At 40.9% G+C, this 24,255-nt stretch overlaps 1 protein-coding gene across 2 annotated transcripts in view; it reads left to right on the top strand.

Annotated features, from left to right (window-relative positions):
- GPM6A (glycoprotein M6A) overlaps positions 1-24,255 on the top strand; it is a 158,737-nt gene that overhangs the window by 108,586 nt on the left and 25,896 nt on the right. The gene's annotated exons all lie outside the window — the stretch shown is intronic.

The raw sequence follows: 24,255 nt of genomic DNA, 5'->3' as shown, positions 1-24,255 counted from the left end.
AGCTAGTCAACCTTTGGTCATCTGAGCTGATGGAGAAAGTCCAGAGAGATGTGTGGCATTTCCAGTGACAGATCGTTGGAGGAGAACATTTAAATAATTATAAGGGGATTTTAATATGCTGGTTTATTCCAGTGCCCTGGTCAAGACCTAGCATGAATTATTAACCAGGGTTCAGGGTAATGCAAGTTGCCTCGATCTGTAAGCACATTACTCTATACTAATTGGACTTCCCCTGCTTCCATTTGACTTCTGAAGGCTAGATACTTATGTCTTCTGTGATGGCTATCTTTCCTCCTTTGCCTCTCCCTTTCCTTCTCTGTCAGTGTATAACAGGTAGGTAGGAAGATAAACCATGGCGAGCTCTGGGTAACTATAATGGAGAAAAGGAAAGTAGATTCTAACCCCAAGCGGATGTGCAAAGCGAGACTAGAATCTGTTCCAAGTGATTTCTTCTCCTTTTATCTTTGCTTTTGTTTTTGTTTAATCTTGGTCCCCAGAGGAAGTATGTGGAAGCCAGTTAGGAGCCTGCAGCTTGAAACCCAGCACAATAGCAGGAAGGCAGCTGGCCAGTCTAAACAGGGTGGCTAGGGTTGGGACAGGCTCACGCTGGTTGCCTGCAATCTGCCTGGGACGGAATGCGATCCCAGGTTCCTTGGCCAGGATGCAAGCTGTGTCACGTGTAGAGACGTCACCTTCCTGTCCCCCGCAGGAGCGTCACCGCGCTGCAGCATATGTAGCTCTCTTCTGCCAAGAAGGGGGCAGATTGGGAACCTTGCCTTTCCAAGAGCTTTTTCCCTCCATGGCTCTTCATTTTCTCTGTCAAATCTCTACCTTCTCTACAAAGAGTGCTGTGTCCCCAGGAGACCGGCCATGTGCCTGATGCATTAAACAGTCCTGGTAGATTCCAGTGCAGGAAACTGTGCTAGACTCAATGTACAAAGAATGAAAAGAGAGAAGGGAAGTCCTTACCACCTACAGTATTTCTTTTTGTGCCCTGAGAGGCACAAGGCCAATTAGTGTGGCTCATTAACCGCTAAGAAAGGTTATGATTTTGGGGGTGAGCACAGAGGTAAAGGGAGAGTGGGCACATGGTGTTCTAACACATGGTTGACTAGAACTCGTCAACGATAGGTAAATGAGGGGAATTTAAATTACTAAATTGATACATTAAAGACAACCAAGTACAACTGAATTAGAAAAAGAGAAAAATGAAGCTAGTAACCAAAACTCAACTGATTAGTGTAAGCTGAAATTGCTTTAATTGAAATCACTCGTGTAATTTGGATTGACATTCTTTCCGATTTATTTTCCCCAGACAAGGACTTGTTCTACAAAGCACCATTTTCCTAACAAAATATGGCCTGCTGCTCCTCAGAATCTGTTAACCGTGGCAAACTTTTCCCCCCTCATCTATAAAATTCAAGGGGTAAAACCAATGAAAACTCCATCCCCAATTTCTAATGATTTTTGAAAACATCTTCATTAAATGAACACAGGATAATATGTTCTTTCTGATATATGATTGTTTTAATTAAAAGAGGAATATTTGCTTATAAAAAAAATCCCATGAACTTACAGGCTGCTGTGGGAATGGGAAATTAAATAGATTTACAGTCAAATAAATATCCTATATAATATAGAGGTGGTATGTAAATTGACCATCACACCTTCACAAGATGGCTGCCTATGACCAGGCCACCAGGGGACTTAGTGAGGGACAACCAAACGACTGAACAAGCAGGCTGTGTGGGTTGACCAGGCCAGCAAGGGGGTGCAGGTTGGGCTGAGGGGATCTCCTCCCTCCTCTTCCCCTTCCCGCCCCCCCCCCCCGCCCCCATTCACGAATTTTATGCACTGGGCTTCTAGTATAATAAATAATACACTAGATTAACTCCTAAGAAAAAGTTAAGCACTGGACACCCTGATTTTGATTGGGGGTATTGGAAGAGAGTTTGGAGAACATAACATGGATAGAGGTTTGAAAAAACGATTCAGCAGTTGCTTAAGTGAACAGCATTTGGGAAGATTCTAGAACAGTGTGGTGCAGGGAGGATGCAAAAAAATGTTTTTGTTAGGGAATAAGTCTGATAACACTAACTATAGAACTTCACAGAGTATTGCTTATAATCCATCGAAATCAAGAGTAGCTGAGGATTTGTAAAATTGAAACTTTTCACTGGTGAAGAAAAACAAATTCAAGGTTTTCTTTCAGTACACAGAATATTTTAGAGAAAAAATATGCCTGTTTTCTGATAAGAGCAGATATGTTTCCTTAAGAAACCAACATTGCTACTTCAAATTTATCATTGAGACATGGAGAATGTTTTGTTTCACACTGTTGCATGAAGAGTTTATAATTAAATGGTCTTGGGTTATTCTGCATCATTGCATTTCATTCCCTAGATAAACTACACTTAATGAGGCCACATTGCAAAAGTTAAAAATTTGACACATCATTAAGTAGAAAGTGAAATTAATTTTCCTTGTCCATTAAGTAAGTTATGCTCTATTTAAAGTCTTGAAATGTTAGTAATTTAATAAAAATAATGATTATTAAAAATGGCACAACTTAAAACAACATCTATTTTTAACAGACTTATTGAGATATAAATCACATATCAGAAAAATTCACCCATTCAAAGTTTACAACTCAGTGTTTTCAGTACCAATGTTGGAAGAGAAATAATCATATAATAGTCAGACCTGAAACCATCACCACAATCTAATTTTTTTCAAAAAGAGAAAAAAAATATTTTTATTGACTTTTTGGAAAAAATATATATTTTTATTGACTTTTGGAAAGAAAGGAAGGGAGAGGGAGAGAAAGAAACATTTCCATTGTGGGACAGGGAAGGGAGCCAGAATCGGGGTAAGAAGTTGAGAGAACGGAGGAGACCTGGGAAGGGACGAGGTTGATGAAGAAAAGTAAGGAGAGATTTTCAAGAAAGCAAAGGGAGGGATGTCAGATGCTGTGGAAAACATCAAGTCAGAGAACTGAGAAGCTGTCCCTAGACTTTCTCTGCATGACCTCAGTAGAGCCCAATCAATAGAATGAGCAGGTGACTTCAAATTGTAAGGTCAACCTTGAGGAGGGAACGTAAGAGATGCAATGGGTGATATTTCAGGAATATTTACTAGTATTAAGCCGAACACTTAGAAGTAGACTACACTTGTAGCCAGGGTCTCCATGCACTTACTTACTCCCACTTTCCCACTTCCACATTTTCCGTGGCATTTAGGGGCCTGCTCCTACAATGCCCCTCATCATTTCCTCGGTGCGACCGAAAACACTGCCCTTTCAGTGTATTTCGGGAAAGCTTTACATTTGAGAGGAACGTGAATATGAAATAAACTCTTCTACAAACAAACACAGTCAAATCAATGATCTATATACGTATATATATATAAAAGGCTAATATGCAAAGTGTCCCCTCAGGAGTTCCACTGGGAGGGAGTTCAATAGCTCACTATGATGTGCACTGACCACCAGGGGGTGGCACAGAACAAAGGGAGGCCCTGGCCAGCAGCTGGGGAAGGAGGGACTTGGCTGGCAGACTGAGGCCCCATTCAGCTCTGATTGCCCTCCAGGTCTAGGGACCCTACCCATGCACAGGACCTCTAGTAGTAAAACAAAAATGAAACAGAAAAATCTCTCTAGTCTAGCATCTGCTTACCTCTCTGCATAGACATAGACATGAAGCCTCAGTCCTCCACCTCCAAACTGTCTCCAGGGCTCCAAAGACATTACTACTGAGGCCTGTTAGTTCAGTTCTTTTTATTCCGAGGCATCCATGGGGAAAGGACTACAGGAAACAGACAATGAGAGATTGCCTTGTGCCCCAGAGGTTCTCAGTGGCCCTTGCTGGTCTTTAACTCTGGGTGTCACACAGAAATTCCCTCCGATGGTGGTAACTAAGAATATTCAGCTATTGGAATTCTATCCATAATTTGCATGTAACGCTGATTCTTTACAAAGTTAAATAGATGTCAAGTATTCAAAAATGTGTAGGGGCAGAATGCTTTAAGACTCATCTCCCCGTGCGCATTATTTGTATTATACAACTAGGACTTTTAGTAGGACTTCTGCCTCAAATATATTATGAAACAGAACAGCAGCCATTTTGTAATTTTTGGGTGTTAGATTAGATCAGGGCATCAAACCCTATTTGATATAGTAATAAATTAGCCTGTCCTTCCTCATATCCTAAAATTTTACTTTATCTGATAAAAAACTGTGTTTTAAAGATAGTATTTTCTGTATATTTGTCTTAGCAAGCTATTGGGGCAAATATGATTTATTTTTTTCAACTGTTTTTGAAGTTTTTTTGCTTTATGTTTTCTATTTTCTGGCAGCTTTTTAGATAATCCTCAGATTTGTTTAAGGCATAAAATGATCAGGAGCAAAATTCTTATTTTGAATAACTCGAGCATTTCTAAAAGCTCACTTTGTGTCTAGGGCTGCATCGCAGGAACGTCCTATGACGTCATGGTGGTCAAACCCACTGGGAGGAGCCAGATGGCTCAGGCTCCCAAGCTTCATCTAAGCATCTTTGAAATGCCCTTTTCCTACCTGCAGAATTCGATGTTCAATGTTATAGGGTTATTTACTTCTAGAAATGTGGCTCCTGAAGGGCATTAATTAAGAAATGTCAGCTACTACCAACCTCTGCATTTCCTTTGTAACACATTTCCCCGGGGCAGACTGTTAGCACCTTCCACCAACACTTCTTCATTAGCATCAGTCCTCGCACTGGGAATTGCAGGAATTAAAGTACAGGCCTTGGTGATGAGGGAGCTTAGAGAGAATATTTCTTTCTAGGAATAGACGTACTTTGTGTGTGGAGAGAGTATGGCAGATTTTTCTGCCTGAGCCCTCTAAAGGAAACCTCTGATCATAGATATTTGACAAAATGCATCGAATTGATTATTATTAATAAGTGGACTAGAGGCCCGGTGCACGAAATTCGTGCAAGGGGCTCAGCCCTCGCAGCCACCGTGGCTGCCTAGGCCCTCATAGCCCCGGCTTCATCTAGAAGGTCCATTGGAAGGACACCCGGTCTAATTAGCATATTATGCTTTTATTATTATAGATATGTAAAGACTAAATGACCTGGCATGAGATTTTGAGATAAGAAGGGCATAAAAGGAAACACAGATATACCAATTTTTAAATGCAGGCGAGGGACTGCATGGGAATGACCAGAAGTTGTGCCATAGGGTGGGAATGCATTCAGCCCCTGGGCTGCAGCTGCGCCTCCCGTGACGCCTGCTCCAGGCTTATACCACATGCTCTAGTTGCTCAGAACAAGACAGGCCACCTCCTCAAATTATGGCAGTTTTGTACTGAAATGGCTTTTTAATTAATGCAAAGGCTACTAGGCTTCAAAACTAAGCTTCATGGTCTTGAAGTTATGATTGCAAAAGTCAATCTTATATCCCCTCCAAACCTATATCTCTTATGTCTAAAGCAAATAGCAGATGGTGTGTAGGGAGGGGAGGAGTGTGGAATCCATCTGGAAGGAAAACTCACGGAATTTCTTTGACTTATTCTCTGCATATTGGATTACAGCATGAACACATGGCTCGATTTTAAGTGGAGAATTGCATTTAAACTAATTATCTTTGCATTGGTGTTTATCTACTTGTCTGATATAGAACGAAGTGTTTAGAAATTCTCAGACTACTGACTGTCCCAACCCTGGCTCTCTACTTTTGGTTTCTTTGGCCCCGTTTTGCCCTGTTCACTGGCTCCTTCCCGGGCACCTCCAAGGAGTGCGGGCCAGGAGAGCTGTGGCCTTGCTTGCTGACCCAGTATCTGCATTTAGTTTGCTTGGGATGATTTCAGGAAGAGATACAGAGGAGACTCATGGCAGTGTCATCAACAAAGGCAAGATGCTTGTCCTGACAACAAGATGCACTGGCATCTTCAGAAGAATTGTGGGTGATGGCCAGTGAGGAGCCATGAGCAAACAGCTTTGTTTCCAGGCTGGGTGGCCAGGATTTGATTGCACAGGAGCAGTGAACACCTCCTAACTAGTACCATGCCCCTAAAACGATGGGTGCCCAAGCCACCCCACGGTGATCCCTGGAATTCTTTCTGCCCGGCTGGCTCCTTGGAGCTCACCCTTAGCCTGTCTTATTTCTTTGTGTCATCACTCTTGTCCCATTTTGACCTACAGAATGGTCCTCTAAATGCTGATTGCTTAGTTATTGCTTATTGTCTCTTTGCCACATTCCGGATGTAAGACCCGCGGGTCAGGGATATTGATGTTACTCAGCAATATGAGAAAACTGATGAGGGCACTGCCACTCAATAAGTATTCGTTAGGTGAGTAAAAGAATATTAGAGCTATTATTATTATTATTTTGCAATAGAATTTTACACTCAAACGTTTCGGGAGGCAATGTGCGGGATAACTTGAGAAAACTGAGTCGATGTGGTTAAAAATAGTCCATAGAGGGCTTCCCAGGCGCGTTGTTAGTGCCTCAGGCAGGCGGAGGAGAGGAGGTTGAAACCCCAGTTTCTTTCTAATCGCAGACTGGCTGCGGGACAGCTTTCCTCAGAGGCAGAGGCGCAGTGTGGACATCACCTCATACAGCTCCCCCTCGGCCACCCATTCCCTGTGACACTCAACTGCTCCTCCTGTGGCCCAGGTTCTGCTAGGGGTGGAGAGCAGTGAGCCCGGGAGCCAGAGACAAAAACCCTATCCCAGCAGGTGGCACCTCAGCGTGGGAGACAGGCGAGTGAAGAAGGAGTAGGCAGTCATCATCATTTTTTGATGACTGCCTACTTCTTCACTCTTCTGTGTACCTTCTTCACTCTTCTGTGTACCGTTAAAGAACCCAAGAATGGAAGGAAGACTGGGTGAGTCCCAGGGTGAGGGTGTTTACAGCTTTAGCTGGCGGAGGGAGAAGGTGACAGGGACACTCCCCCTGAGAAGGTCATATCTGAACAAGGGCATGAAGGATGCCGGGACTTGCTGGACATCAGGGTGTTGCATTGATCAGAGGCCCTCCCTGTGAGAAGGCGCCTGGCCGGATAGTCTGCCGGGGGGGGAGGGGGGGGGGGGGCGGGGAGCGCGGGGGGGGGGGCGGGCAGGTCATGGCACAGTAGCAGGAGTCACAAATATTCTCCTGAAAACCATGCTTTCTCTCCTTTTGCATTCAAACAAAAAAACGCAAAAACAGAGAACATGCCCTCCTGGGCCTCTCAATAGTAGTAAAATGCTTCCTGGAGTCAGTTCCTGCCTAATGTCATTTTGGTTAATCATTAATATTTGCAACTATTTTTTAGCCAAGCACTGGATAATAAAGTTATTTTAAGGAAAAGAGCATTTTTATGAAAGTGCTATAACTACCTATATCATTGTTTGACTCGAAAACCCATGAATATCATAACTCTCTCCTAAATAAGCATGCAAATGTATCTTGTAATGAATGTAATTTGCATATCTTGCTTGTTTTTAACTTATTCCAATTAGTCCATGGCTGTCTTTTAAATGGTCATTTTATACAAGGATGCCAGTAAGCATACTTGTTAAGGTGAGTCTAAAGGCTATTTTGCTAGAAGTTTTCACTTTGTGAATTTAGCTGTTTCAGGATACTATTTAAAATTTATTTTATTTCAATAACATATAGCTAATTTTATAGAGAGAAAAACTGTCTTCTGTATCATAGCATTTTAATTATTTTTAAAGATATTAAAAAAATAAGCTTATATTGATACTGTTTGGTGCACCAGAAGACAATCAATGGGTAGCAAGAGGTCGATCTACAAAGATGAGTAGGATAGAGTCTCATATGTCAAGATTCTGAGTTGGCTTATTCACATTGATAGATGCCTCCTCATAAGAGTCCTTTCTGTAAGTCATCGCTTCAGTCTCAGGGAATTTGTGGGTGAAATCCACCAGATTGAGTGTAGAAGGAGGTGTGATCGCCTTTCTATTTTTACGCAGGCCTATTTTTAAATGGCTCTATGCACACTCTGTTTATCTCCCAGCCCATTTGTTCTTAGATTTATAAATAACACAGGTTCCTAATTTGTCTTCTACTTTTGGTTAATAATTCTTATTTGTAAAAAAATCTTACAGTGGTAATATCTGTGTATTCATTACATTCATTACAGTGTATTTGTCCTCAGGAACTAAAAATGGGCCACTTAATGATAATAATTAGGAATAACAACCCCTTTTCCTAAATTAGACAGAATGTGGGGCCAACTCTGAAGATAAGTATGGTCCATTTCTTTTCACAAGACCTCTGAGATTTTTAAATTCTGAAAATCTAGGTCCATTTGTTTTGAGTTTTCCTGTTTAATTCCCACATTCACTCTTCAACCTGTAAATGCCTGGAAGGTTTTCTTGGCATAAAAAGAGGCATTGCTATTAATTCTAGATTTTAGAAACAAAAAGATATGCTAAAGTAAAGAAAACTCCAGAAGGACATTCTTTGAAAACAATTTTTATAAGAGGTGCTCAGTGACCCATATTAAAAAAAAAAAAAAATAGAATCGAATTGATGGCATTGTTCTGGACAAAGATAAATATTGTTTCATGGCAGGGAGGCATTCAGTCTGGCTTGCTGGCTTATTGGAAGCCCAGCTAGTGAGAAAACGTTCTTATAAATGAGTCAGGCTCAGAGTGGAATCCGGCCTCAGGAAGAAATGTTTTGGCTGCCACCAGGCTGGGATTTCCAATACAGGGACAGGATAAGGGGAGGGAGGGTATGTATGGGGGGGGGGGGGGGGGGGGGCGGCAATGTTAAAATGTGTACACAGATAATAATTTAATAAAAAAAATTAAACATAAAAAAAAGAACAGGATAAGGCATAGTTTACCTGATGTAAGCATTACAGCTTATTTTTTTTTTTAAGTGGGGGACTGACTGCATTTGAAATAATTTCACATAAATTGCAGAACCTGGAAAACTCATAAAGATCCACAGCCTTGGGTAAGACATTTCTGTGTAGAAATGATGAGTAGCTGGGGCTGACACGCATCCGCTGATGACACGCATCTACTGATGTGTGTTAGGATGGAGAACACCATGACAAGGGGTCAGAACGAGATTCTGAGTGCAAATCCCAGTGAGAAGGGAAGGATTAAAAGTTAAAATGGCAGCGCTGGAAATGGCAAGGAAACACTGAATTAAAGAAGAAAAGGTTTGACAAAAAAAATTTTAAAAAAACAAAGCAACCTGATTTTGGATTGACCGTAGGCAACAAAAGAGAGGAATTTAATCAAAGTACACTTTATTTTTTTTCAAGCTTAGGATGATGGAAATCAGCTTAAAATGATAAAAGTTCAGCTTGGGCCAAAACTGGTTTGGCTCAGCGGTAGAGCGTGGTCTGCAGACTGAAAGGTCCCAGGTTCGATTCCGGTCAGGGACATGTACGTTGGTTGTGGGCACATCCCCGGTGGGGGGTATGCAGGAGGCAGCTGGTCGATGTTTCTCTCTCATCGACGTTTCTAGCTCTCTATCTCTCTCCCTTCCTCTCTGTAAAAAAATCAATAAAACGTATTAAAAAAAAAAAGAAAAAAGTTAAGCTTGGGAAATTTGAGTATAAAAAACGTCAAATGTGATATACCGCACAGGGATTCGGGTGTTTGGGGTGAAAGATTAAATAAGAATGCCATTAATACTATTGTATGCATGACATTTTCATCTTTTATATTATATTTTAAATATGTTTTTATTTATTTCAGAGAGAGGGAGAGGAAGAGGGAGAGGGAGAAACATCCATGATGATCATCATTGATTGGCTGCCTCCTGAGTGCCCCCTACTGGGGATCCAGCCCACAGCTTGAACATGTGCCCTGACAGAATATCAAACTGTGACATCCTGGCTCATAAATCAATGCTCAATCACTGAGCCACACTGGCCAGGTCATTTTCATCTTTTAAACTAAACTGACTCTCAAATTTGAATTAAAGTGTTATGCTAGAGATAGTTATAAGGTTTCTTTTTAAGCAAAGTTAGGGGCCTATGCTATGTACCCAAGATTCTTGAACGTGTAATTAGGCTAAAAGCTGTGCAGGTACAAGTCTAGCCTTTGGCCTGGTCTTTGCATCCTAACCTTTTCACTGTCTCTCCAGGATCCAGTGCAGAGTTAGACACCCAGTAAGTGAAGTAAAGAGCACAGGATGGCCTGAGGGAAGCATCTGCTTCATGGAGGAAGTTCAAGCTCTTCCAGTGTCTCAGAAAGGGGTATTTCTCCCCAGCTAGGTGAATCAGCAAGGACACAGGACAAAGGAGCTAACTTTTAAAACTAGCTTGAACTGTTTAAATGGCTGCATTTCTCAATTTTTTTCCATAAAAAGGTGAAGTGATAGAGTGAAAATCCATTTGCCACTGGGCTGTAGGCTTCCAGAAAGAAGTAGCATTCCATTGTCATGCATTGTCTTATTTCCTGTCCTGTCAGTGGGGCTGAGGGTTAATAGATTGGGTTTATGTCTTATCTGTGCCACTGCCGCCTTCCTGCCTTGGGCAAATCCGGCCCTATCTCCAGGTTTCCTCAGGTTATAAAGCTCAGATGATAACATGGAAATTCTTGGAAACAATTGGCTCACAAGATGGGAAATCTCTTCAGAATGCAAACGCCTATCTAAATGCAAATCCTCATACATTTCATAATATTTCTATGAGATAAGTGGCAAGTTAATGATAACCTTCAGTTATATGGGAATATCATATAGGGACTACAATAAGCTCTCCTAACATCGCCTGCTGCTGTAAGGCATTAAGTATTTGAGTTCATTACATCAGGTTAATATTGTCGTGTCAAATGATTCTCCTTAAAATACCGGGTGGACTATTTCTGTAATATAAGTGTATCACTTACTGAAACTAAGATAAATCCTTCAAAATCCCTTGCTACTTCAGATTATATAGATGACTTTAATGTGAAAAAATGTATTACACAGACACACACACTCATGCAAGAATTCTTATAAAAATCCTGGAAAGTGAAACTAGACTTTAACCAATTTACCAACAGAGTCCCTACATAAAGGTGTCATTTCCCAATTATGTCAGCTACCGATCCAATCAATATGCCAGGAATTGAAATAAAGAGAAGTGATAATAAGGTTTAGCCATCGTTCAGTGTCACTTTGTGGCACATTTCTCCCAATAGCTTAAAAAACAAAGCAAGAAATCAAAATAGAAAGTTTACTTGTACTGTATCCACAATTTTTTTCACTCTCCTGCTGGCATCGATGAACTCTTGTACAGTTAATTTATTCTGTCTATCATGCACATTCAACTTCTCCACTGGATTTCTCATTGGCTTCCTAACATCTTTAAATACTTTTTATTTTAAAACTCTATCCCCTATTTCCACAGGTCCTAGCAACTGCAGTGTGGCTGCTGGCCTTGTCCCCTTCTTCCTTTTGCAGCCAAACTTCTGATTGCTGCTTCCATATTTGCCTCTCTTTGTCATCTCCATCCCTCTCCATTATTTCTCTAGTAACAGATTTAATATTTGGTGACTTAGTATATCTCTGTAAATGATGAAGCCAGCTCCCTCTTATTATTCATTGTCAAAAGCAGCCAGTCTATTAGATGAGCATTCCATATTTGAGGTAATAAATGACTAAACTATAATAAGCCTGCCAGTTCAAATGATGGACTTTTTGGATAAAAATATATCATGGTGGTCAACCTCCCAAAATATTCTTCTGGCTTGCCCTTTAGCACTTTGGCATGTGTTAAAATTTCAAACTGGTGGACCTAATTAGTCAGCTCTGTCTATGTATTTAAAAGTCAAATACATGGTTGAAGTGGGAGTCCTGACAATGTTGAGGAATGAGGGAGGCAGTTCCTGCAGACAGTGAGTTTATTTTCCTTAAACATTTGTCTGGGATGAAACGTGGATGGAGCCCCAGTCCCTCCGGGAGATTTGCTTCCCCGTCATGCGATGGTCAAGGTCACTGTTGTAGCCAGTTTCCCCTGGATTTTCCTCCTTCAGTTCTGGTTGTGAAACCTTCAGGTCTCTGATTCCGTAAGTGAAAGGGAAATGATGGTAACTATCTCATCCTGGTGTAACCAAACAACAGCAGTGCAGTTCTCACTTTAGAACCTCATCCCAAGCGAACCTCTTCTCCCAGGATATGATCTTCAAACAATTATAGGAGATTTTAAAAAATATTATTATTTTAACGGTGAAGATAAATTTTTGCATATTATACATTACGCATAATATAATTTTATAAATTACTAGAGACCCGATGCACAAAGATTCCTGCAAGAATGGGCCTTCCTTCCCCTGGCTCTGGCACTGCCTTCACTCCGGCCTGGAGCTACCTTTCCTCTCCAGCCCAGAGCCACCTTTCTGCCTTCCCACACTGCCCAGAGGCCCGGAGTGGATGGGGTGGTATGGAACAGTTGTGTTGTCACCATGGCAATGATGTAAGCATCCCACCCTGCCCCTGGCCACTGGGTGCCCATATATGCAAATTAACCTGCCATCATTGTTGGATTGATTTGCATATTCACTCCTGATTGGCTGCTGGGCATCGCAAAGGTACAGTTAATTATCATGTTACTCTTTTATTAGGTAGATTACATGGAATTTGATTCACATTGGTGAACTAAAAGAAAATTGCCATACCATTAGAATACATTTTTCATTACATTAAGTAAAACCATTTAAATATCTTTCACTCCAATTATTTTCTCTCACTTCCAAATTTATTCTTAATGTGAACATTGTCAGGTGGTTGAGAAAAAAATCCTTCCCACTGTGTAAATGTGACTATACGCACCTGTTGAAACTGCTTGGAGTGTCAACAGTCCCATCATCAATACAAAGTGCTGTCTTCCCTGTTTTAATTCCAAACAAAGTCTTTATTTAATAATCAGTGTCTTTAAGGACCTTCCAACCTGTGGCTTTGCTGAGTTTACACAACAGCTTTAAGGATAGAAAAGGCAATTATATACCCCACACAACGCCCCCCCCCCCCCCGCCCCCAGGACTTTTCTAAAATAAGATTTTGCTTTTCAAAAAATATAAAAATCATACACTAGAAAAGTTTAAGTGACTGCTACTTAATGGGGGGGGAGGAGAAGCATAATAGAACATTCTGCTATTACTTTCTGCAGGATCTTTTCATTATACCTTAACAAGGACCAGGCATGGCCAAAGGCAAAAATTATTGTTTACCTCTACATTCAGAAATACACTTCTAAGGTTTGCCCATGGTTAAGCTCCATCCTTAGGTTTTCTTGTTGCATGAGTCCAGTATATTTTTTTTCAATATAATTGAAATTGAAGGATAGAGATTTTGATGGGTGAAGTTGACTCAAGCTTCCTGTACATAAGTCACTAAGAACAACAAAGAACAGCAAATAGAAGTCCTTGGAGTGAACCCATGCTTGCTGGGTCCATGAGCCAAATGGGGTATGAAATGCTGGATGTGTCAAGTTACCGAAATCCTAGTCTTTGGTCTCAGAAGCTCCTGATCAATCCCTGGGCACACCGCAGTGCTGGAGGGCCATCCCCTGGGTGGGGTGGTCCTGGAGACTGTGGACTCACATGTTGTGTTTCAGGCTCCCGGGGGCATTCTTCCGTTCTTCTGCAGCAACTCTAACTTCACAGCCACCTGAGAGGCCTGGCAGGAGTGAAAATGAGTTCTGTGTGCATTCACACAATCCTGGGGAGTAGGGAGGCAGAATAAAGAAATTCGAGTGAAGCACAGATTTTCACATGAGGCTGAGCACTAATGAAGATGTGCCCCATGGCGAGCGGAACATGAGGGAGCCAACAGGCATGTCTGTCAGCACGTGTCCACACTGCTTTGTTGCCTTCGCATCTCTCTCAACCCTTGTTTTTCAGTGGCCACTAGTTAGTGGCCATGTGGGATATGATCCAAAGAAGCAAAGGACACTGAGGATTAGGGGTCCAGGACAAATTAGTCAGGAGTGAAAATCTCTGTGATAAAAAAAGAATGTCTATGTTTTGTGATCATGGTGCTCATTCAGATTGTGATAGAGGCAACAAGATGACAGGCTTATCCGGTGGCTCAGATAAAATCAGCATTTCCTCTTCAATACTTAACAAGATTTATGAGAGGCTTTGAACTTGTACTTCCTTGGCCTTCAGGGAGCAATGCCTGTGACAATAACTCCTCTAATGAGAGGAAGAGACAGGAGAAAAGAATCATTCTGTGGGTTTAAAAATATATTTAGCTTTTGAAAGTCTGTGATGCCTGAGGAAAGATACTGCCTGCAGAAATGTCATTTCCACTTAGAAATGCTGCCAGTTTGCCTATTTTCAAATGTGCTTGACCACTGAGATGCTCTTGGCAGTATTTCAAGAGAACAACAGTTTGTGACTAATTGTAAAAACCACCTGGTAGGTGCCCATTTTGAAACTTCTGGGAATGTTCAGGGTAAAACACCATAATGTAGTTATCAGGAGACAGTTAGAGAACCTACATAAGCACTGATTCAGTTACTCTGAAAGAAAAGGCAGCTGATTTGGGGACAAGAAAAGAAAAAAAGAAAAGCTAGTGTAGTAACGAATAACCATCTTCCAAGTGTCTATGTCTTGCTCCCAAAGTCAGAAATAGCCATGATTCTGACATTTGTCTGCGAGGTGAACACAGTGGGAGCCTTGAGACCACCCCTTCTTGACCCGTTCTGGTTGGTTCTCAGGACAGATTTCCCAGTTAATTTGTTCATTCAACAACCGTTAATTGAGCACCTATCATGTGTTAGGTATTTTTTTCTAGGAATTCGCATACAGAAATGAGAAAAACCCAGAAATGTTTGACCTCAGAGTTTTTTACATTGCGGTGAGGAGAGTCAATAAAGTCAACACATGAGATAAATAATATGTCAATGCTGATGAGTGTAAGGGAGAAAAACAAAACAATCCTGGGATAGAGAGTTCAAGTTTAAATTGGATGTTTCGTGGCAGATTAAAGAGGACTGCAAACTCTTTACCACCCCTCCCATCCAGGGTTCAAGTCAATTCTCAAAACCCCAAAACCTGGGCTACCTGTGAGGACTTGGACAATCAACTGGTCAACTGTGGTGAAAATGATGCTTTACTGTTTTGGGGCTCAGCCGTTTAAAAGATTGGAAACTTTGGTCTCTCTCTCTCTCTCTCTCTCTCTCTCTCTCTCTCTCTCTCTCTCTCTCTCTCTTTCCCTGAAGTGAGATGCTCTTAGGAAGTCATACCCCAGGCAGCTCTCAGGACCCCATTCATCCCATTTAGTACCCCCTCCCCCCAATGGAGTATTGATTGCCTCCAACCCTATTCCCTTTTCAGCTTTAGCCGCTGGAATGAGTCCATGTGAGAACTGTCCATTGGAATCCAGGAAAGCCAGGAAGATGTAAGAAACCATAACATATTGCTGTTTTAAATATATAAATATATATATATATATATATATATATATATATATATATATATATATATATTAGATAGATAGATAGATATCATAGATAGATAGATAGATAGATAGATAGATAGATAGATAGATAGATACCCAGCCAACACACTAACAACATCTTGAACAAATCTGGGGGCTGTGAGGAAACAGGCCGTGCCATGTTTATGTTAATCGGTTCAGCCATTACATGGGAAGATGAGGTCTTTCCCTGGATTTCTGATGTCACCTGAACAAGCAAGATGTGTTCTGCAGAAACCGCACAGGTGTCTGGACTCAGCAGCCTCTGCTCCACCTCCTCCCTCCCAAGGATTCTGCTCACGCATGGGAATCAGGCCCCTCCCCACCCCCCAGCTCTCTCACCCTTGGCCTCACTTAGCCAGCCAGAGAGGAAGGCTCCACTGAAGCAATTAACTTTCCGGCCTCGAGGAGATCAGCTCAGTCAATCAAAACATTCTTGCTTAGTCACGTTGACCAATACAGGCATTATAAGAATGTCTCATAATTAGGGATATGTTTTTGAAAACGGCAAATGTTACTCTTATAAACATTTTTGTAGTAAAAATATCTTAAAAAGAAAAGTGTCGCTATTCTCCCAGAACATTCATCTACTTTTCAGGATCCACGCTCAATCGTCATTTGACAAGTCACCTGTCTGTAATGAACCCCCATCGTGGGGCATGGAGATCACACAGACCAATGCGTGGGAAGCCTTGGCCCTGTTTCTCACGCCCTGGAACTGTGCGAAAATTCTCACGGATGCCGTTTCGTGCGACGCTGTAGACTTTGTTCAATCCTGTTCAACATTCCCAGAGCAAATCCCTTTTAATCCCTGCATCCCACAGGTATCCAGTTCATCCGCTCCCTTTGAGCGGGCTGGCGCTGAGTGCGATCGTTATAACACTGCACGGTTCCCATGCGCTGCCGCCTCTGCACATCAGAGGCCACCGACGCTCCCGACAGAAACAGGCCTTTCGACAGAGGGGATCCTGGAGTCTCTATTTTTGACAAAATCCCTGGTGACTTTGGCACCCAGCTACAAAGTTAGGAGGTGATGAAGAAAATCTACAAATTCTGCCTATTCAAGAACTTTTTAAAATTCGGAGATAATTTAAGCATGGTATCTAGCAATGACTAAAATATTTAACATTAAAAGCTGTCATTTGAGTTTGTTACCTTGATAAGGGCACTTTGTCCCCAATTATTCCAATGCTTACCTTATCTCTGTACTCTGTTTAGGCCAGGAATGTATCTAAGTAAAATGTTAGTAAAGTTGTATAATATTGGGCCATTATTTGAACTATATGCTAGGATGCTTTGAAAATATAGACAGCTATGTCATCAACTAAAGGGCTGGCTGTCAGGAAGACTGTTGACTATAAAGTGCATAGTGAAAGCTTTCTGCAAAGCACAGTTTTGAACCAGGGCATTATTGTCATCTTCCTAATCTGCTGTTCTTACAGCAGGGCATTTTTCCACTTTACCTGAGTAATGTTGAACTCTAGGCTCATTGCCACTCTGATTTGTTGACCTGTGATCCTGGAGGTGGAGGTTAGGAACCAGCCTGAGTCCCTGATGGGAGTGAGCTTGGTGTACACAGCGGGCAACCAGGACTCTGGAAGGCCTGAGTGGAAGGCTGAACGTAAAATATAGACTGAAACAAAAACAGCAACAGACAGGACAACAGTAATGACCACAATTCTGTGCAGGACAGAAAAGTTCTGTCTTTACCTCGGGTGTTGTTGAGGGAGAAAGACGTCTCCCCAGGAACTGTTAGAAGCAGGCACTGCTGTGCTACGACCTCAACTTCTGCTCCCTTTTGAGACTGAAAAGCTCCCAATTCTTAGATTTATTTTGTAATCATTTTTTATTTTCCAATTATGGTTGACATACAATATTACATTAGTTTCAGGCATACACCCCAATGATTAGACAGAATATAACGTACTAAGTGACCATCCCAATAAATCTCATACCCATCTTACATCATGCATAGTTATTAGAATATTATTAATAAAGTCTAAGATTTAATTTAAATTAAAGTCATCGTGGACATGAACAGCAATGTGATGGTTGCTGGGGGTTTGGGGCTAGAGGTGGAGGTGGAGGAGGGTATAGGGCAGATAAATGGTGATGAAAAATATTTTTTTAAAAAATAAGGTAGAGACATTCAACATAAATTCCAATAGATTGTTATTGTATAGGCTGTGCTTTCTAATGGCAATGCAATTTAAGGTAAAAACAAATAAACTGAAAAATAGAAAATCTCATATATTTGGAAGTTAAACCAAAAAAATAACGAAAGAAAACAAATATATGAAGAATGTATGTGTCAGGAAGAAATCATGAGCCCAGAGGGCATGGCTCAGAGGTTGAGCATTGACCCATGAACCAGGAGGTCATGGTTTGAGTCCAGCTGGGGCGCATGCCTGGGTTTTGGGTTCAGTCTCCAGTGTGGGGCGTGCCGGAGGCACTCAGTCATTCTCTCTCATCATCGATGTTTCTGCCTCTCCCTCTCTATCTCCCTTCTTCTCTGAAATCAATAAAAATATGTGTATATGAAAAAGAAATCATGATTAGGCTTTAGAAAATGTTTTATAAGTGAATAATAATATAGAAATATTATATATGAGAACTTGTGGAAATAAAATCAGAAGGGAACTTTATATCTTTAAAAGTTTTTATTAGAAATGAAGAATGAAAATTAAAGAGCTCAGCATTCATCCAAGACATCATGAAATATGTAGCAAAATGTACCCATAGAAAGTAAACTAAATAACTAATTTAAAATAGAAAATAATGAAACATAAAATAATCATACCAGAAAGAAGAGCCATATTGAAAAATCATTTTAATTACTTAGCATGACCCCCATTACTGCTATTTGCTGAGTCCCTGTGATTGTGGGCCTCTGTCCACATAGTGAAAACTAGCCATTGGCATGTCCCTGGCAGCCTGGAGTAATTCCTTTTTAAAGTGAGAGCTTCCTGATGCTCTTTGTTCTGGTGTTATGACTGTCTATAGTCAAGTGGATATCTCCTTTATCAGTCTCTGTTTCCGAATGGGCAGAGAGCCCATGACTAACCTGGGGTGGACATGTTACAGCATAGTCTGATTGAAAAATAAATGTGATGTTTTAAGCCATTGAACATTATTTTATTTTGTGGCATCATAGAACATAAAACATAGGCTGTCCTGAAAGATGCACTGTAAGAAGAGAAAGAGAGAGAGAGAGAGAGAGAGAGAGAGAGAGAGAGAGAGAGAGAGAGGTGAGGTGATGGGGATGAAGAAAAGAAGGACAAAAGGATGGGAAGGAGGGAGGGAGGGAGGAAGGAAGGAAGGAAGGAAGGAAGGAAGGAAGGAAGGAAGGAAGGAAAGAAGGAAGGAAGGAAATGAAATCATTAGGGAAATAAAATATGTGAAGATGATTAATAAATTCAAAATACCATAAAACAAAGTTACCTACAATTTCATCAAAATTTTAAATCTAAAGTTAAATTTATAAATGCATACAAATATGAAAATTAGCAAATAGACTTAAGAATAGAAAATTTGATTAGTTCTATAAACATTAATAAATCGGATCAGTAGCTAAACTTCTTTCCATAAAGTACACAGGTGGCGGAAATGTTTTATTGGCTGGTTACACCAGCTAACCCTTGCACAGACAACCCAGGCCAGAGGAATTGGTACTTGCTTTACAAGACTAGAGTAACTTGATCCAAAACAAGTAAACAAAAATTAGCTGTCAGTCACATTCATTAACATAGATGTCCTTGTCATACCCATTATGGTTATGACCTCATCCTATGTTTCTTTAGTTCTTTAGTTCTATCTATTTTACCACCACTGACTTCTCAGACAGTTTTTTCATCAAACTCCCTGGGTCTATACTGGCATTGACTTTTCCTCTGAAACCCCTTTGCTCAGGCAGCCTCTTAGATAACAGCCCCCTGCAAGGCTCCTTTACCTCCTCCCTGTCTCTGAAAATGTCCTCTCGGTCATTACTTCCCTGAAAAACACGGACACTGAAGCCATTAGGCCGGTAGTCCCTACCCCTCTCCCCTGATTTGTTTTCTTCTCTGCATTTTTCACAATCCCACATGTACCACTTCTGCCTCCGGTGTATTATCTGTCTCCCACCCCTCGGATGAAAGTAGGGATTTTGTTTATTTTAGTGCCTGGTGAGGGCTGAATAACTATTTCTGGAATGAATTGGTCAACGCAAAAGTATTGAACAAAATGTTAGCATGACAAATTCAGCAATGCATTAAAAAATACAATATGATTCAGTTGGATTTTTCTCAAGAATTCAAGTTTAGTTTAAATTAGAAAATAATGATTGAAATGGCAGAGAAAAAAAAACAAAAACATAAAATTATTTCAACAGATGGGGATAAAAACATGTTATGGAATTCAGAATTAAAAAGACCTTACTTTCTTTAACCAATAAATCAACAGCAGACATCAAACTTCATGGTAAAACATGAAAAGTGATTTAAAAAAAAAAAAAAAAATATATATATATATATATATATATATATATATATATATCAGGAGCAAGAAGAGGTGCCTTTTTTCATTACTACCACTCTCCTCACTGCATTTTACCCAACAAAGTCAATCGAAAAGTAGATGAGAAGGTACAAAGAACGAAAAGAGATAAAGCTCAAAATTTTCACAGATGGTATGATTATCAACATAACACTCTCAAAATAACTCACAAAATGAAGATAATTCAGAAGGTCCCAAAGAGAATTTTGCAAATTTTCTAGATGCAAAAATCACAATGAAAATACCAATCAGAATACCAAGGAGTTAAATTGTGGAATCAGCTGAACTGTCCCTAAAATGTGTAAATTATTGTAAAAGGGCCATGAAAATCATGACACGCAGGAGGAAGATGAACAAGGTGGGGAATTTCCTCCACCAAAGCAAGACCTGCTACAGGACAGTGTGGTGTGGCCCAGGGACAGCCCATAGACAAACCCAAGCCTCTCTGGATGCTTGATAATGACAAAGTGATGCTGTAGGATGGGAGAGAAGAATCAATTCATTGGTCAGTGGTGCTCAGAAAATTTGTCAATGAATAAACTGCCAGTCTCTTGTCAATCTCCTTTGTCAACCTCCTTTTGATGGGCCACCATTGTGTTGGTCTGTCTTCTCAGCTGTCTCTCTCCCATGACCATTCTGTTGGGTAAGATTCCTTTCCCATTTTTTATTGTAGAGCATCTGTGGGGTGAGCAAATGGCTTGTGCTTAGTTCACAATGTTTAAGTGGAAGTAAAATAACCATGTAGCTCATCTAAAAAAAAAAAAAAAAAAAGAGGCTAGCTCAAGAGTTTTTAATTTCCTTTGAAATTTTTGTGTTAGAATAAGTCAACCTATAACCCTACAAAGCTTTGGGCAAATGCTAATGTTTCAGACCGTTTAATTTAGTGTTAATTCATTGGAGAAAATGCAACCAGGAACTGGATCTGAGGAATGCTTTGTGTGTTACAGGCGGTTCTAGCCCCATGTAAATTCCGTGTTCAACATTTGGGCCATCAGCTCTATTCAAGAATCACTGGGCCCTATTCTCATTGCCTCTGGTCCTGAAAATGGTTCTGGTGCAAAGGACTGTCTATTGTCTTCGCAATTTCTGAAGAAAGGTGTTTCCTTCCAGTGCCCACACCCCACTCAGGACGCTCTCAGGGTGTTGATTTAACAGGCTGGTTTCTTGCCTGAGGTGCAGCGACAGTGTGGTGATGGTTGGCAGCAGAATCCACAGCCTCCACGAAGGAGGGCTGGGAGCATATCCTGGGCCCAGGAGCCTGGTTGCTGTGGCAACGCTGCTGCTCTGCCAAGGCTGTTTCTCACTGTGGGTGGGAGGAAGCTCCCTCTCCTGCCAGCGACTACGTGGGCTTCTGGCAGCTGGAGAAAACGCTGAGATGACGCCCTGCTTCCCAGATGGGAGCTCTGAGAGTCTTCGTTTCCATCCAACAGGCAGCTCGGGCCCTGCAGAAGCTCAGGGCAATTAGTCCATCACAAGTGCAAACTGTGCAAGATGAGGTACTCAGAGTTTCTTACTGTGAGTGGCAGCTTTGCAGAGGACCAGGACTTACTAGTACACTGAAAGGTCCCAGCCTGACCTGGAAGGAATGGAGGTTTAGAGGAATGTGTATTTGTCAATAGGGGTAATATAATTCTGAGCAATTTAAATGGCAGCATTTAAAGAGGGAATAAAAGAAAGGTTTCCATTTAATTTGGAGATCTTAAACTCATTTGGAAATGCCTGTTAACTCAGAGTTGTCAATTTAGGGTTGGTTACTCAGCATTGCAATTTATCTCATGTTTTTCTAAATTTAAAAGTCACTACTCAATTATAGCCATAATTAATGACTGTGAAACTAATAGCACATGTACGTGCGCACGCACACACACACACACACACACACACACACACACTAGGAATATATAGTCTAGATAACTAGGGATAGCTTGCTGGCATGGAGGCTAGTATTGGTCCATCTAAACCTCAATCAGGAAAATGTGAAATGAGTAGAAACTAACTCTGAACTAGTAATGTAATGAACCAGATGTCCTCCGTGGCAGTTTTGGTGATCATCTGTGAGTTTACCACATCATTTGCTCCTAAGCCCAACTCCTCCGGATTTTATCTTTATTGTTATATGCTTTAGTCTAGGACCCAGCAAAGGTAGTTCCTATCTAGGAATTTGATGTTTGGACCCTTTTCTTTATATGTGAAATTCCATTCTGAAGGGTTTTGTTGAACTTGTTATTCTGGCCTTGACACCTCCATGCCTGCAGAAGCAATCTCACAAATCTGTATCAAATTCTTTGAGAACAATCGGGGAGAGAAATCACAAAGGAATGGGATTTGAGATCATGGGACTGTTTGAGGCATTTGCCAAAATTAGGAGTAACTCTTCTTTGAGTTGGCACTAATTTTATTTATTTTAATTTTTAACTTTCAAATGATCAGTAAGATGTCAATTTTATACCATGGTGAGACTGAGAATAGTTCAAAGATTTTTCCTCTACTCTGTTCATCTCTACCCACAACTGTGTTCAATGACATTCAGATACTACACACACTGGTCTCCTCCATCTGCTGTAGATATTTCCTCCTATCGTATGAAGAGTCAAGCTGTTCTAACCTTTCCTACTTCCCCACCTGGGGTGTGTGTGTGTGTGTGTGTGTGTGTGTGTGTGTGTGTTGAGGGAGGAGTGTTCAGGAAATGATTTTTCCTGTACAAGCAAAAGCTATGGAAGCAGGGAGGTGTTCTGGCTTCCTTTCTTTGTTAATCTCCTCTGGAACAGGTAAGATGAGCTGTAATTCTCTTAAGAAAGCCAGTTCAGCGGTCAGTATTTAAATAACCCTCTGAATATGAAGTTACTGCTCACTGGAACTTTGCAATCATTTCATGTGTCATGTGTTGCTGCAAACACATAGGTATTCCAGATAAAATGCACACAGATCTTCCTAGGACTTACGTACAATAAATAACAATGCATTTTCCAGTCCCATTCGATTCTGAGGAAAGAAAAAGGCAGTTATGTGGAGAGTTTTTGAGGGGCTTCAACATTCCAGGAAAAAAAAAAATTCAATCAAAGATTTCCTGAAGGAGAGAAGTAGGAGGAAGCTTTTGGAGTAGGAGGTGTCGGGGGAAGGAGTAGGGGGCAGAGGTGGCCCAAGGTGAGACAAGCCCTCCTCCTTGTAGCCTGTCAGCCCTCTTCCCTAACTGTGACCTCCCGCCAGTGGCAGGCACACAGTGTGTAGCTCATCAGCAGTTCTTATTGCAAAACATGGAGACTTAGGCTTTCTAGCCAGATTTTGGAAGAAGATATCCATATGTCACCTAGAAAATTCCGGTGCTTAATTTGAATAGTAACCACAATGGTTTTTTTATTTCTCAAGCTAAATGTTTAGAGGTATCTTTTGAAAATCAAGGCTAAAGTGACAAAACTTCAAAAGTGATCACTGTGGTCAAAAAAATTTATGAAAACCGTATTGCAGCACAATAATAGTTAATATTCATTTAAAGTAGACGTTTACTGAATAGCTCCTCTATCATGCACTACTCTTCTGTCATTTAATGCTCACAAAAATCATTGGAGGGCAATCTTACTGTCACCTTTTTGCAAATGGCGACGTTGAAAGAATTCGCTTGCCAAAAACACACACCGTGGTGGACCGAATGCTAACCTGCCCTGCTCTCTCTTTCCCACTGTGCCAATGCCTTTCTCATTTTGTTTATCGTGCAGCACAGCAAGAAACAGATTTGCATTATGAGTCACTAGAAAAGCAACATACATCAATATCTGAACTGAATAGGGATCTAAAATAATTTACCTTACCATGTGCAGGACACTGGCATTGTCTAGCCTGCTCTTCCACGTTTAAAAATTGCTGGCTAACGTTCACTCAATTGGGTTCCCAAATAACAGATTTTGACTCAATGTTTAAAAAAAAAAAAATACACATCGATAGGGAGTTCAGAAGAACGAATTTCGTTGAAATAAGAGCTTCAGTGTGTGAAACTGGAGAGCAATGAGTCGAGATGGAATGACATGCATGCCTGTCTGTGTAGATTCATTGTTAGCGGATGTCTGGGTGGCAGGGAAGGGCTTCTGTTCGTTTGGGTTAGAGGAGGAAGCCATCAGCAGACGCCATCATTCTCTTGTCTGGAGGAAGGTTCCTAATTAAAGAACTTGATATTTATACCCTTCAAGGCAACCTAGGACTTGATGGACAGAGTTGACATGGTGTCATCTACAAATGCAAATATACAATTTCCCAGAATGCTGAAATTGGGGGGAAATAAATTAGATGAACAAAAAATATTAATTTATGCCT

This window comes from Pipistrellus hanaki (assembly GCF_964339955.1).
Source record: "Pipistrellus hanaki genome assembly, chromosome: 3".
In the NCBI taxonomy this organism is placed as follows: domain Eukaryota; kingdom Metazoa; phylum Chordata; class Mammalia; order Chiroptera; family Vespertilionidae; genus Pipistrellus; species Pipistrellus hanaki.
The sequence above is the reverse complement of the archived record's forward strand: the minus strand, read 5'-3'. Positions and strand labels throughout refer to the sequence as shown.